The following is a 15,095-nucleotide window of genomic DNA, read 5'->3' on the forward strand; positions in this document are numbered from 1 at the left end:
TTGACAATGAAAACAATGATTTCTTGGGGAAAAATCAGGTGATATGATCGTAGAATAATGGGCATGCTATAGCAGAAAAGCTTGTTTAATTTATCAAATAACAATAAATATAGGATTCAGCTTTAGAAATTGTAAGGTACTAGAAGTCATGTGAAGGGAAAAACCAGCCAAAATGGGATAATTGATTCCACTGCATTATATCTAAAATCTGACATTATTTTTGTGAGACAAGACTGACTTAAAGCATCTTCAATTGAATTCTCATGACAAACTTCTTGTTCATTGGATGATCTAACTTCATTTCAACGAAACATAAATGACAGTTTCATATCGAATTATTACATATCTTTTCTTATCAATAGCTTGAGAACTAGTCATATTCAGTTGTGATACACTTTTCATTTGGATAAGCAAGGCAGTTTCATTAACCAACAGAAGGGAAAAATTAGGCAGAAGTGGGAGCTAAAACAATGGTTGAGAAAACTAACAACTTAGCAACCCAAGGAAAAGAGGAAAAACTAAAAAACAAAACCATCATGTTGGTGCAAACACCGAAAATACAATGAAGCTCATACTCTTATCACATGAAATAATATATTCACATCTAAAGGTGAAATTTTTCGAAGAAGTTTCTAAGAATACCCCTTTGAACTCTTCTTAAAGTGGACATCACAAAAGGGAATCTATTCCTACTTCCTTCCCTTCGAAAGCTCTAGTATTCTTCATTCCTTCTATATGAAAGAGACCTATTACTTGGCTTTGAAAGATTTCCTATTTAAATCGAACTCCACCTAAGTTGATGCAAGACCATGAAGATAATCCCTAGGATAATGAATCTAAGACCAGACATAAAGCCTTCCTCTAATCCAGGGTTTCAATTAGATGCTCAATACATATTTCTAAGCTCAATTTCAATGCAAAAATAACCAAAGATGTAGTGCTGATTTGTTGGGCAGCAAGTTAACAAGGTTTTGAGAAGTTTTAGGTTAGAAAAACGGAAGACAGTTAGGTTTCGGGTTGTGGGTTAGGTGTTGGACAGCAAGTAGGGCTTGGAAAAACAAGGTTTAAAGGGGTTTAGGTCCTGTAAAAAAATCAATAATTTGATGTAAATAACATAAAAGTATTTAAATACTAAAAAAATCCCTAAATCAAAGAGATCAAAATATCTAAATTATCCTGTGTTGCGGAAAGAAAGGAATAGCAGGATTTTCGAGGACAATGAGTACTCTTTTCAGGATGTCACCTACTCTGTGTTGGGATTCTTGTTCTTTTGGGAAAAAGTTTTCAAGGAGTTTAAGTGTTTTTTGATGAATTAATTTGTAATTTGGGCCGTGTTTGGTACAAAGAAAATCATTTGCAAATGCGAATGATTTGTTGGAATCTAATTTACAGATGCTTGGTTACATTCTGAAAATTATTTGCATGAACCTCTTAAACTCTTCACAAATTTCAGCAAATAGTTTGCAGCCCAAAAAGTGCTGAAAAATCATTTGCGGTATAAGGCTTTTGCATTTGCAAATGATTTGCATGGTACAAAGCAGGCAGGGACGGACTTAGAGTGGGGGCTATTGCCCCCACAAGAGTTTTCAAATTCTATGGATTAATGTGCCATTACGACAGATTTTAGCAGTGGATAAAGAAATTTATCACTATTGCCCCCAACAAATTTTTTTTTCCCAATCTTAGTTGCCCCCACAATTATTTTTTTCACTCTTAATTGTCCCCACAATTTTTTTTCTAGCGCCCACCCCCCCCCCCCCCCGGCCCAAACACATGAGCAAAATCCTTGCTCTGGCCCTGCAAGTTGGGCCTTTGAGTCTAATTAATTTTTGTTTTCTTTTTCTTGTATCTCTGTGGGTAGGTCACCTCGACCTCCTTTTTTTTTTAATACTTAAAAAAACAACCTAAAACTACCCTTAACGTAAAGATAAAAGATTACAAAAATCCCTAATTTTCATAATTTTATCTCCCTTAGATTTTTGACCTATATAAGCTTTTAATAAAAAGATATAATAAAGTTACCAAACTACCTCACCACCCCCCCCCCCCCCCCCCCCCCCCCCCCCCCAAAAAAAAAAAAAAAAAAAAAAAAACTATACTAAAACCCAAATATAAGATTAAAAAAAAAAAAAAAGTAACTAAAACCTTTAAGTAAAACATAAAATAAAAATCTTAAGTTGAAATTTGTATGGCACACTTTAATGCTATGATATCCTCGTCGGTAATGGTTGTTGCCTTTATTTGTATACATAGGAGGTTCTGTTTTTACAAGAACGCACCTTTTGTCTCTTTCTTTCAGTTTTTTTTTATTCTTCTGGTATTTCTGGCTTGTGGATATGGCTACATATCTTATACTCTTGAGATCACGTGTGTGATCTACGTGATTGTCAATTTTTGGTTTTTGACGTGCTGAACTCCATCAGATACATAATCAACCAAATCAAAAGGAAAAAAAAAAAAATCAACTGTTGCGTTATTGTTGTTGAAATCTTCTATCAAACTCATGCATGTACGCGAAGTTATGTGTTTTTCCAATTTTGAATCTTTATATGGATCTTTTATTCTTATGCCTTCTATTGGTGTTCTACAATCTAGCTTGATGGATGGTAAATTTTATTAAGTTGAAATTCAACTAATACAAATGTCAATGCTTAGGCTAATATGGGTAAAATTAGCCGAATTGCCCCAAGTTAAAATTGACAAAATGATGGACTGTATGGATGTCCCATACATAATTTATTCTATGCTAAGATGTTTGAGGAAGTTTTGGGTGCAATTGTGATGTATCATCAAGATTCAAAATTTATTTATCACAAAATTCTTGCTGCCCGTTTTTTTTTTTTTGGTTATGGTGTTCTTCATGGTGTATGAACTCCCATTCTAAGCACTTGTTATAGAACATTGGGCCCTCAATCTTTGGAATGCCCTTTTCAGTAATGGTAATCATAAATGTATATTCGGGAAATCCATGTGTTGGTTGTTTTCCCTTGAATGATAATTCCACATGGTTTTATCCTTCCAGCTATTTGAAAGCGCCCTCGATCTGCGGGGTGTGCGGATCCGCTTTTGACTTTTGAGGTTTGGGAGTCGTCACCTAGTTAGTACGATCTACGAACCGAATATTGACTCTAAAAGGCAAATAAACTAATCTACGAAAGAGAAATACAGGTCCGGGGATCACGTTACGGAGTTGGAAGGTGTTAGGCACCAACCCCGCCCGGCAAGTGCCGGTCTCTACTTTTTCCCAAAAATCGGTTACATTGCAAAATAGACAAAAAATAACAAATAATTATATAAAAAAAAATATAAAAGAAAGTTACCTTGCCGATTACAACGATTCCCTCAGCACCAGCGAAGAGTATCTACATATGTATTTCCTTGCTATTCGTCCATCACCGGATTTGATTTCTGATCTCCAAGTTGAAGTATCTTCTTCTTAGATCTGTGAGTTTTCTGATTTTTCTTATAGATTTGAAGATGTTTTAGAAGGGTTTTTGGGTGTTTTTTTAGCTAAAGTTGAGATATGGATGTTAGGTAAGGAGTTAGGCTTCAAAATTAGGGTTTCGGGAACGTTGGGGAGGCTTCTTGACCTACTTTTCCTAAGATTTCTGATTTGATACGAAAATAGGGTGTGAGGATCCCTATTTATAGATTTCTTTAAGGGTTTGTTTAGATAGAATTAGTGTTTAATTAGAATTCTTTTATTTAGAGTTGTATTTTAATTAGAATTATTTTAGGTAGAGTTATATTTTAGTTAGAATTCTATTAAATAGAGTTATTATTTAATTAGAACTCTATTAGGGTTTTGACTTTTGGTCTTATTTGATTGACTTTAAGATTTTGACTTTAGTCTTACTTAATTGACTTTTAATATCTTGACTTTAGTCTTACTTGATTGATTTTAATTTTGACTTTAGTCTTACTTGATTGACTTTAATACCTTGAATTTAGTCTTGCTTGATTGACTTTAATTTTTTTGGAGAATTCCCCTCTATTATATCTTTAATTCTTTGGACCCCCAAATGGAGGGGTCCTTTAAGAAATATCTTGGCAACCCTCAATAATTTTGCCTGAGAGCCTGATTGATCGATCTTTTTAGTTTAAATTTTTAAATTAATTTTATTAATGTTTCACTTTAATTATTTAATATTTTATTTATTAATTTCGAAAATTTTAATTATGAAAATTGTGAAATTATCGTTTTGCCCTTGGAGGGGACTTTTCGCGTTTCAAGTCGGTTTTTGATGTTCTAGAATGTTTTAGAATTGATTTTCGTAAGGAATTCAATGGAAATATTGGTTTGTGTCATTTATGAAATTTTTTGTGTGAAATGGTCGTGAACTTTATGAGGGGCATTTTTGTAATTTTATCAAATTTTGTTAAAATTGAAGAAATAATTTATTTGATTTCGATTTGTTGTTTTATGTATTTGAAAAGATTTTCCTAAGCGTAACGTAGGCTCTAGGGATATTTTAAGATTAGGGGTATTTTGGTAATTTGATCATTTTTTAGTGATTTTTATCGTAAAACTTCTTTTTATCTGCAAGATGATGATTTCTATGTTTCTGGGGTCATATTTTCTTAGCGTAGCGTGGTTTTTAAGATTTTGTCTGTTCGAGATACCTCATTCGGTTCTGAAACACATCTGGTGACAAAATAAAGCATTGGAATAAACATCCATCATTGGGAATCGTTGCGATCAGGTTGACGAGTTGATTAATCAGGTGAGTGCAAAAATGGGGTGTCTACAGATGCCCATCTTTGGTAGAGGGTTGAAGCAAACTAGATAACAAAATCTATTTTGGTAGATAGTGCGATATCCGAATGCCAAAGCTAGTGACAGTTCATTTTGCAGCCTGATTTAGCAATTCGTCGGGGCGTTCGGATCCTTGAGCGTAAACCTCTCCCCAAAAAAGGTTGTCAGGTCATCGAGCGAGAACTCTCACTAACAATGTCAAATCCTTGAATTTTAAAGAATTCTCCTCGACTAATGCAAAAGTGCATGTGTGTGCAATGGTGTAATGCTTACTGAGTAAAAATGTGTCAGGTCCTAGAGTTCTTCTCTCGCTAACAATAATGATTCAAAATTGAGATGTGCTTATACAACGAAAGCAATCATGGCAAGGTTGAATAATGAGGCAATTGGAGTCATAACATTGTAGGAACTTCGCTAAATCCTATTTGAAATTCTTTTTTAAAGTTCGAAAAAATTTGAGTCTCGTTTATTGGACTCGAACTTATTGTAGCCACGCTTCTTGGACTAAAGAATTTAAACAATCCTGTTAATTCAATATGATTCAAACAAAGCTGGAGTCTCGTTTCTTGGACTTTGGCTAAAGTTTACAGGAACTTAAACAATCCCATTAAAATTGGAGTCTCATTTCTCGGACTCGAATTAAGGTTAATAGCTACTTCAAAAAACCTATTCATTCTATGATTAAAAAAGTAGGAGTCTCGTTTCTTGGACTCGAACCTAGGTTTGTAGGCACTTCAAAAAAATAACCTATTCATTCTATGATTCAAAAAGTAGGAGTCTCGTTTCTCAGACTCGCACTTAGGTTTGTAGGCACTTCAAAAAGCCTACTTATTCTATGATTCAAAAAGTTGGAGTCTCGTTTCTCGGACTCGAACTTAGATTTATAGGCACTTCAAAAAGCCTATTCATTATATGATTCAAAAAGTTGGAGTCTCGTTTCTCAAACTCAAACTTAGGTTTGTAGGCACTTCAAAATGTCTATTCATTCTATGATTCAAAAAGTTAGAGTCTCGTTTCTCGGACTCGAACTTAGGTTTATAGGCACTTCAAAAAGCCCACTCATTCTATGATTCAAAAAGTTGGAGTCTCGTTTCTCGGACTCGAACTTACTATGTCACGTTTCTCGGACTTAGATTTATAGGAATTTAAACAATCCTATTAATTCATTCTATGATTCAAAAATCGAGCTCAAAGTTTGAAAGATCGGGCCTTTATTGGCTTATCATGCATCTGGATTCATAATTATCATTGGGCTTCGCCGGACTTTTAAGCTTTTGTAAGATTTTCTTTTTATCATGTGATTAAGAACAAAAACTTTAGAATTAAAATGACCTTAAAAAATGCCCCTAGTTTCAAGGTTGACTTTAACTGGGACTTGACTACGAGACTGATGGAATGGATTACGCTTGAAAAATATGGACTCTTATGTATGACAGATAGAAGAACTGACATTCTTTTAAATTTAAGACTCTTAAGGTTATCATATGTGCAATAAGGGATTGATCATTTTCATTCAAATTTCTTTTGAAAAATGCTTCAGCTGGACTTAAAAAAAAATCTTGATAAATATTAGAATAGAAAATCTTTCTCTTCAAAGTGGTTGATGGTTCTACATCTTCCATTAGCGAACGCTTGAACAAGTAAACATACTCTTAAAGATCCTATAATGTTCAAGATGACTTCTGATTTTTTTGACTTCAACATTGTCTTCGTCGGATGTGAGCTCTTGACTGAAAAATGAATATTGTGGCTTGAATGGTTCTGCATTTTCTAGTTTCTACATAAGCTTTCTTCTGACTTTTTCTTCTTGTTGGGACATTTCCTCCCATTTGATGATGTCCTAATTTTTGCCTAGATCGTCTTTTCAGGTTTTCAATCTAGCGGGTTTTGTTTTTCTTTTTCTGATGATGCCTTGATTTTTTCCTAGGACGCCTTTTCAGGCTTTCAACCTAGCAGGCTTTCTTTTTTTATGGTTATGCCCTAAATTTTGCCTAAGTCGCCTTTTTGGGTTTTCGACTTAGTAAGTTTCTCTTTTTTTCTTGATGATCTTAAATAACTAACTCGACAACTTCTTGTTTCCCTACACCTTAACCGAATCAATTAGCATTCAGGATGACTTAATAGGTGGGCTTAAGATATGGTTTAGAAAGAAAAGATATAAGGCTCAACTTCCCAAAATACCCCTAATTTGATATTCTCTATTTTCTATCAATTATTTTGATTTTTTCTAAATGCCCCTAGTTTGGCATTCTTTTTTTATCAATTCTTTTGATTCTTTTCTTTTGAACCTTTCAATAGGGGATTTTCCTTTTAGATGACACTTTTCTTAAGAGAATACACTTATTCTTTGCGTGACCGGGCCTGAAGTAACTTCTCAAGTTGCCTACGTACCCCAAATATTTATTTTTCTTTTGGGATCAGGTCAAAACGTAGTTCATACTAACATTCCCTCCCAAGGTAGGTCGGTGTGATTTAGAAAGAAGAGGCTATTTATTTTTATTTTTTTAAAAGGCTATGAGGGGCTAAAGAAAGTTTTTTTTTTTGGTAAGACAAGGAAATGGTTCGATCAAAGGAGGCCTCCTTTGATGAATGCTGCTCGACTGGGTCAAAGTTTCAGGAATTTGATATTTGGATTGTTCTGTCGAGTAAAATCTTCTTTTGAGAATGAATATTCTTCAGTCTTCTTTTGTGAAATCGAGTATGATTGAGTTTTCTGACTATTCAACTCTTCTAAAACTTCGAGAAAATCTTTTATTCTCTTATGAATAAAACTCTCCTCTTTTGAGTGAGAAACATGGTAGATCCACTTGTAAGTCTTAGCGTCTTTGTCTATGTTTTCAGCTATATCATTTTTGAGTAATAATCTTTGACTTTGAAATCACTCTTGACTTTATATCTTGATCAATATTTTTATACGATCCATCCATATATCCTTATGAGATCATGCAAGAAACATTGTTGAATTTCTCAAGTAAGTTTACTATTCTCTCATGTTCTCCTATGGATAATGTATCACCAATTTGTACTTCTTGAATGTACTCTTTAATTCCAATATTTATCAAATTTGATTAGTGAGCTTTGAGTCATTTCTCATGTTAGATTTTATGTTCACATCATTATTGCACACAGGATAATCAAAAGCTTCTTTATCTATTAGAATAAAAAAGAACATAGACTGACATACCTGACTAAAGCCTAAAATTAACAATGACTAACTGAATTCAAAGACTGACGTAACTGAAGCTAAAAAAAATTAAGAAGACTTAAAAGACGACATCATTCTGAATGGAGGGACACAATTCTAGAGTCTATACTACTTCGGTTATCTTCGATGGATGACTTGAACTTGCTTGCTTTTACTATCTTTTCATATTCCAATTCAAGCCTGTCATATGCAGGACAACCCGTTACTTCAATATTTTATCTGCTCTTCAGTTCTGTCATTGCCTTAGGATAGTTGAGCTCATTCTGGCATGGAGCGATTGCACTATTAAGATCAATTGGGTGAATGAAGGAAACTGGGTCAATTGATTCGGGTTTGGATAGGGATATTAGATTCAAAGTAGGGGGATGTTGATTTTGAAAGGTAGGTAAATGATTAGTTTTAACATTGAGTGCGGTAGGAGCGGGTATGGTGATCTTTCCTTGTTCAATCAAGTCTTAGATAACATGTCGGAGAGTAATACACCTGTCAAGAACATGACTAGGCATCTAATGGAATTCACAGAATTGCCCATTATCTATGTTTAAAGGAAGAGGATTAGGCAAAGGTTTAGGTTGTAAAGGCGTCAGCAATACCCTTTTCATCAATTTTTGATAAGCAACACTAAAGGACATTTCAAGATTGGCAAACTGTCTCCTAGGCTTAGCTTGTGAAGGTTGAGTAGCTTGAGAAGATAGTGCGAAGGAGGTGTTGGCCACTTGTAAGGAATTGACATTAGGTTTGAAATGTTTGGGTTTTGACTCAGATGAGTTACCAAAAAGTCCCGAAGAGTAGGCACCCTCAACTTGATTTCCAGCCTCAAGGAGGAAAAAGTGGGAAGGTACTGAGGTATCAAGTACTTGGCATAATTTGGAGTTAGATTCCTGAGGATAATTTTGACTTGTTCTTTCTCTTGAGGTCGGTCCAACAATTAAGCGACTTTAGCTCTCCATCGAGCAATGAACTCAGTGAAAGTTTCCCCGGGTTTAGTAGTTTCTAGGTCTCTTCTTGTGAGTTCAATATCCGTGTTGAATGAATATCGACTAATAAACTCTTTCATCAATTCACACCACGCTCTTACCTGAGATGAGTCCAATGACATTAACGACCTGTAAGGTTTCTTTGAAAAAGTTGAGTCATCTGTTCTTCACTCAGACCCTGAGATTGCATTATGCCGAGATATACTTTTAAGTGAGTCATAGGGCATCCAATACTGTCAAATTTCTCCATATCTGGCATTGTGAACTTCTCTGGCAGACGGACCGTGGGAAACAAGGTCATTGCCCCTAATCCAAGAGTAAGATCGTCGGGGTCTTTAATATTCTTCAAAGCAGTTTCAACCTGAGTTATTCGATGAGCTAGGACAGGGTTGACGTGTAACTGATCATCTTCTTGGTTTTCAACGAGGTCAAACACATCCTGAGATTCTATAGCTTTATCTTTTACCTTTTCAATTTTCAGGGATTCAATTTGTGTTTGGACAAAAGCAATAATCTATGCTTGAAAAGATTCTAAAATCTAACGGAGCACAGCTTCATCCATGGTACTCGTTTCTTCTCGTGGCAAAGACTGACTACTTGGCAATGGTACTCTAGAAAGACGACTTTTTTCACTGACCCAAAGTGGTACAGATGGAGGTTTAGAATGTTTGGGACCAATTATCACCTGATTGGAAGTAAACCAAGGTTAACCATTGACTCTAAAGGTTTGACTCTTAACCACATGATTAAAGTTTCGATATAGAATAGCCCAAGTCCGGTGGAAAATATTGAATCCAAATGCACTATAAGTATATAGTGACCAAGAAAGTGAGAAAGATTAGACGCGGGTCTACCCCTGATTAGGATTGAACCTTTGATTAGACAAATTAATTTGATCATAAGATCGAATCTTTCTATACAAAGTGGTCTGGATCTTTAAAAGTGAAACGAATTAGTCCAATTGATTTGGTATTGATCAGTTTGATTCATTTGTCAATTGGGCCAACTGGTTTAAGTGGTTCAACTTAATCGGTACATTTCACCGATTGGATTGGACCGATATTGCAGGTTTTGTTTAATCAATCTGAATCAGTTCACCTACTTACCTGTTGGTTGGATTAAATTGAGCAACCCGGGAACACCCATAGTCAGTTCAGGTTGTGACCTATAGGAAAGCTTCTAGACTCTAAGTTTAGTACGTGCAATGCAATTTATCTGGCCACCCTTGCTCAACCACACCTATATACCTCTCGATACGTGGTGACTTGGTTTGATATACCGTATAGGTGATAATCTAAAACCTCAACTCACTTCTCTGAAGTGAAAAACAGTCAGTTTGATCCCCAGTTGAGAGGTGGCGCACAATGCTGAGCAAGGACCCACTTAAATACCTCTTGTCTAGAATAGACGTAGTCTATCCCCCTCGTACAGTAGGGTACAACGGGGCAAGATCTCGCTTAGGCACCGATTTTGACCAAGAAGTGCAATTGATATACTTAGATTATCTTTTATATACCTATAGGTACGAGTCAAGAGTTGTAGCTTTCATAAACGATTTGGCATCTCACGAAGGGACCGACCACGTACTAGTACTACGTTGATAATCGGGACATGTGACTATGTGGCTCACAATAGGTCAAAGGCTCAGGTCGCTCCAGCCTGGGTGCATCAATATACCTCTCAGAATCACCTGATCAGACGGTATTGATGTCCCATTTTGATATACCCTAAGGTACGTGACTGGAGTTGTGATTTTCATGAATGACGTCACATCTCCGAAGAGACCGGGCCACGCACTAGTGCCACGTTGGCTATATAAGATGTGTAAGTGTACAAAACAGTAAACGTGCATATGGTGTGTGCAAAGTAGGGTGGGGTGTGCCCGGGGCATTTTTTCAAATAAATAGGCTCGTGGGCCTGATCAAACCATACAAGCAAGAACAGATATTGATCATGAAATACAAAAAATATCCATATCATTCAATTCAAGATAAAAGCATGCACATCTCATGTGTATATCAATTTAGATCATGGCATTTCAGATAATCAATCAACAAAGGCAACCCCGCTTTTGACTTTTAAGGTTTGGGAGTCGCCACCTAGTTATTACGGTCTAGGAACCGAATATTGACTCTAAAAGGCAAATAAACTAATCTACGAAAGAAAAATACGGGTCCAGGGATCACGTTACGGGGTTGGAAGGTGTTAGGCACCAATCCCGCCCGGCAAGTGCCGGTCTCTACTTTTTCCCAAAAATCGGTTACATTGCAAAATAGACAAAAAATAACAAATAATTATATAAAAAAAAATATAAAGAAAGTTACCTTGCCGATTATAACGATTCCCTCAGCACCAGCGAAGAGTATCTACGTATGTATTTCCTTGCTATTTGCCTATCACCGGATTTGATTTCTGATCTCCAAGTTGAGGTATCTTCTTCTTAGATCTGTGAGTTTTCTGATTTTTCTTATGGATTTGAAGATGTTTTAAAAGGGTTTTGGGGTGTTTTTTTAACTAAAGTTAAGGTATGGATGTTAGGTAAGGAGTTAGGACTTCAAAATTAGGGTTTTGGAAAGGTTGGGGAGGCTTCTTGACCTACTTTTCCTAGGGTTTCTGATTTGATACGAAAATATGGTGTGAGGACCCCTATTTATAGATTTCTTTAAGGGTTTGTTTAGATAGAATTAGTGTTTAATTAGAATTCTTTTAGTTAGAGTTGTATTTTAGTTAGAATTATTTTAGGTAGATTTATATTTTAGTTAGAATTCTATTAAATAGAGTTATTATTTAATTAGAACTCTATTAGAGTTTTGACTTTTTGTCTTATTTGATTGACTTTAAGATTTTGACTTTAGTCTTACTTGATTGACTTTTAATATCTTGCCTTTAGTCTTACTTGATTGACTTTAATTTTGACTTTAGTCTTACTTGATTGACTTTAATACCTTGAATTTAGTCTTGCTTGATTGACTTTAATTTTTTTGGAGAATCCCCCTCTATTATATCTTTAATTCTTTGGACCCCCAAATGGAGGGGTCCTTGAAGAAATATCTTGGCAACCCTCAATAATTTTGCCTGAGAGCCTGATTAATCGATTTTTTTAGTTTAAAATTTTAAATTAATTTTATTAATGTTTCACTTTAATTATTTAATATTTTATTTATTAATTTCAAAATTTTTAATTATGAAAATTGTGAAATTACCGTTTTGCCCTCGGAGAGGACTTTTCGCGTTTCAAGTCGGTTTTTGATGTTCTAGAATGTTTTAGAATTGATTTTCGTAAGAAATTCAATGGAAATATTGGTTTGTGTCATTTATGAAATTTTTTGTGTGAAATGGTCTTGAACTTTATGAGGGGCATTTTCGTAATTTTGTCAAATTTTGTTAAAATTGACGAAATAATTTATTTGGTTTCGATTTGTTGTTTTATGTGTTTGAAAGGATTTTTCTAAGCGTAACGTAGGCTCTAGGGATATTTTAAGATTAGGAGTATTTTGGTAATTTAGTCATTTTTTAGTATTTTTATCGTAAAGCTTCTTTTTATCTGCAAGATGATGATTTCTATGTTTCTGGGATCGTATTTTCCTAGCGTAGCGTGGTTTATAAGATTTTGTCAGTTCGAGATATCTCATTCGGATTTCTGAAACACATCTGGTGACAAAATAAAGCATTGGAATAAACATCCATCATTGGGAATCGTTGCGATCAGGTTGACGAGTTGATTAATCAGGTGAGTGCAAAAATGGGGTGTCTACACTATTGGACTCATCTACATAAGATCACCAATACAGAATATCTCAAGGCAATAGAAGAATCTCTCAAGGAATCACTTAATCGCATTCAAACACATAAGGTAAGGCCTACATTTTATATTGTTGGTTTCTTTGCATTACAAATTTGATGATTCTGCTTTTCCCGCATACGTTTTTCTATCATTCTACACCCCAAACATTTTAGATCAATAACTTATAATTTAAAATTACAGAACGTAACTATCATTTTAGTCATGCGTAACTATCATTTATAGGTCTAGTAATTGACCTGAAAGGATGATGTCATACACTGATACCATCTACTTCAACTTGACAGGAAAATTTTGGTAAGCAGCAACTTATGTCACTAGAATGCACGAATCAGGTAACAATTGTTCTATTGTTGTAAATTTCTCTAAATTGGTTTATGGGTGTAGAAATGGGAAAGTTCTCACGTAAATTAGTTTGATCTTGTGGTTTCATAATGGGATGCATTTACCCTTGGCAGTGGGAGGAGAGCAGCATCCTCAACACCTAGCATGGATTCCTAGTAATGACACAGAACATATGATGCTACCTGAGGACCTAAACTTACTGCCTCAGAGGTGAGTGTGCTACTTAAATTCAAGCTTTTGTATTCAATACTCCAAAACTTGCAGTTTGAAATTTTGAATTTTATCAAATTGTTGAATAAGTTAAATTATCAAGCACAACCATGTATAATTAGGGCAAAAATAAAGCAAATTGAAGTTTTTCATATTTTTTGAGTTATCAATCCAAAATCCTTTAATTGTGTGCATGGTTCCTATGCAAATGCATCATAGATACGTAGACCTCTAAAGCCTCTTTTTTTTTTCGTTAAGCAACTGAGTTAGTAGGTGAAGGTGGGTTTTGAACCAGGTTGTGGTATCAACAATCACACACTTCAACAAACTTAGCAAGTTGGCACCTTCACGTAGACCTCTAAAACCCATTTTTAAAGAAAATACCGAAAAGAAAAAAAAAAGTCTTTTAAAAATTTCATTATTACCTTTCAATAGAAAAAAATGTTCTTGATCCACTTTATCAATTGATTGGAGTGACAAATATCCAACAACCAGTCAAAGTAGATTGGTCATTTTTTTATTTACAATGCTAGAAAAATCACATCATTTATAGGGGGACATAAATTCGAGAATCGAAATATTTCGAGCAATTATTGCACTATATTAATGCATATGCAATATTTCAGTCAAAATTTGTTGTACAGTGAAACACAAATACAAATGAGCAGTGGTTTCATGAAATAGTTTGTCAAATACATATGGAAAGAAAGCTTAAGTGATATTTCCTGTCAAATTCCTTTGGAAATGGAAATATTTCTGAAATTTGTGGAAATCTAATAAAATGCCGATGACCTTACCTATCATATGCGCCTAATCCATGATTTTAATGGAGGCCATTGTACTGTTGTGATACCAGATTTCACCAATCTCTGTTGTCGTATGTGTAAGTGGTTGCTGTTATTTACACCGTTTTTTAAAAATTTTATAATGTTTTTATAGTTTTTTAATAATAATATGTTATCACTTATCCAACGTAAAATCATCCTTAGCATTATCTTCATGAACCATTTTTGCTATTCAATTTTATTTTGAGCCATATCTTTAGTCAAGGCATCTGTGTTCAAATCTTTTCTTACTACCTCCATCCATGTGATTTTTGAGCTTATCTCCCTTTTTAGAGCTTTCAACATGCACCAAATATCTTAAACAAATTTATCTTATCTTCTATTTAAACTATTCATAGCAATAAGTACCACTTCATTTTGTACTTAGTGCTGAATTTGTCTATCCTAGTCTTAGACACTAAATATAGTAATAATGTTAGGCCCTTACAAGTTACAACTGTTAAAATGGTGAAGGATGGTTAAATTATAGGTCAGTTGACCCCCTTTTTATGTTATTTTTAGAGAGCTGCTATTAGCACCCCAACTTTTACTTATTGGGGTGCCAATAGAAGTTCTATCTCTTTTTTTTTTTTTTTTTGGCTAGATTTCTATTTTTTGGGTTTAAGATTTTATATGAGATTGATCATAATTGTAAACAACTACTGAAATTGTTTGAATTAGTCTTATAATGTTATGTACAACTGCGATAATAATTTAAGCCAAACCTTTGTAATGTTTGAATGGTCTATTGTAATCTTTAATTCAGGCGTGAGAAATAATTTAAGAAATTCGGGTGTAATAAGTAAAAGTTGGGGTGCCAATAACAGCTCTCTATTTTTAATCTTTACTTGTGTCTGCCTTGTGTTTATGCAGAGATATTGAGTGCTCCACCGATGCTTCCCTGCCAAGCTATTCTAGTTACTTTGGCACGGGTAAACAAGCAGAAATAGATACCTCAGGACACGAAAGTGGTTCC

The sequence above is a fragment of the Akebia trifoliata genome, chromosome 3, assembly GCF_017979445.1.
Source record: "Akebia trifoliata isolate Shusen 1 chromosome 3, ASM1797944v1, whole genome shotgun sequence".
Lineage (NCBI taxonomy): Eukaryota > Viridiplantae > Streptophyta > Magnoliopsida > Ranunculales > Lardizabalaceae > Akebia > Akebia trifoliata.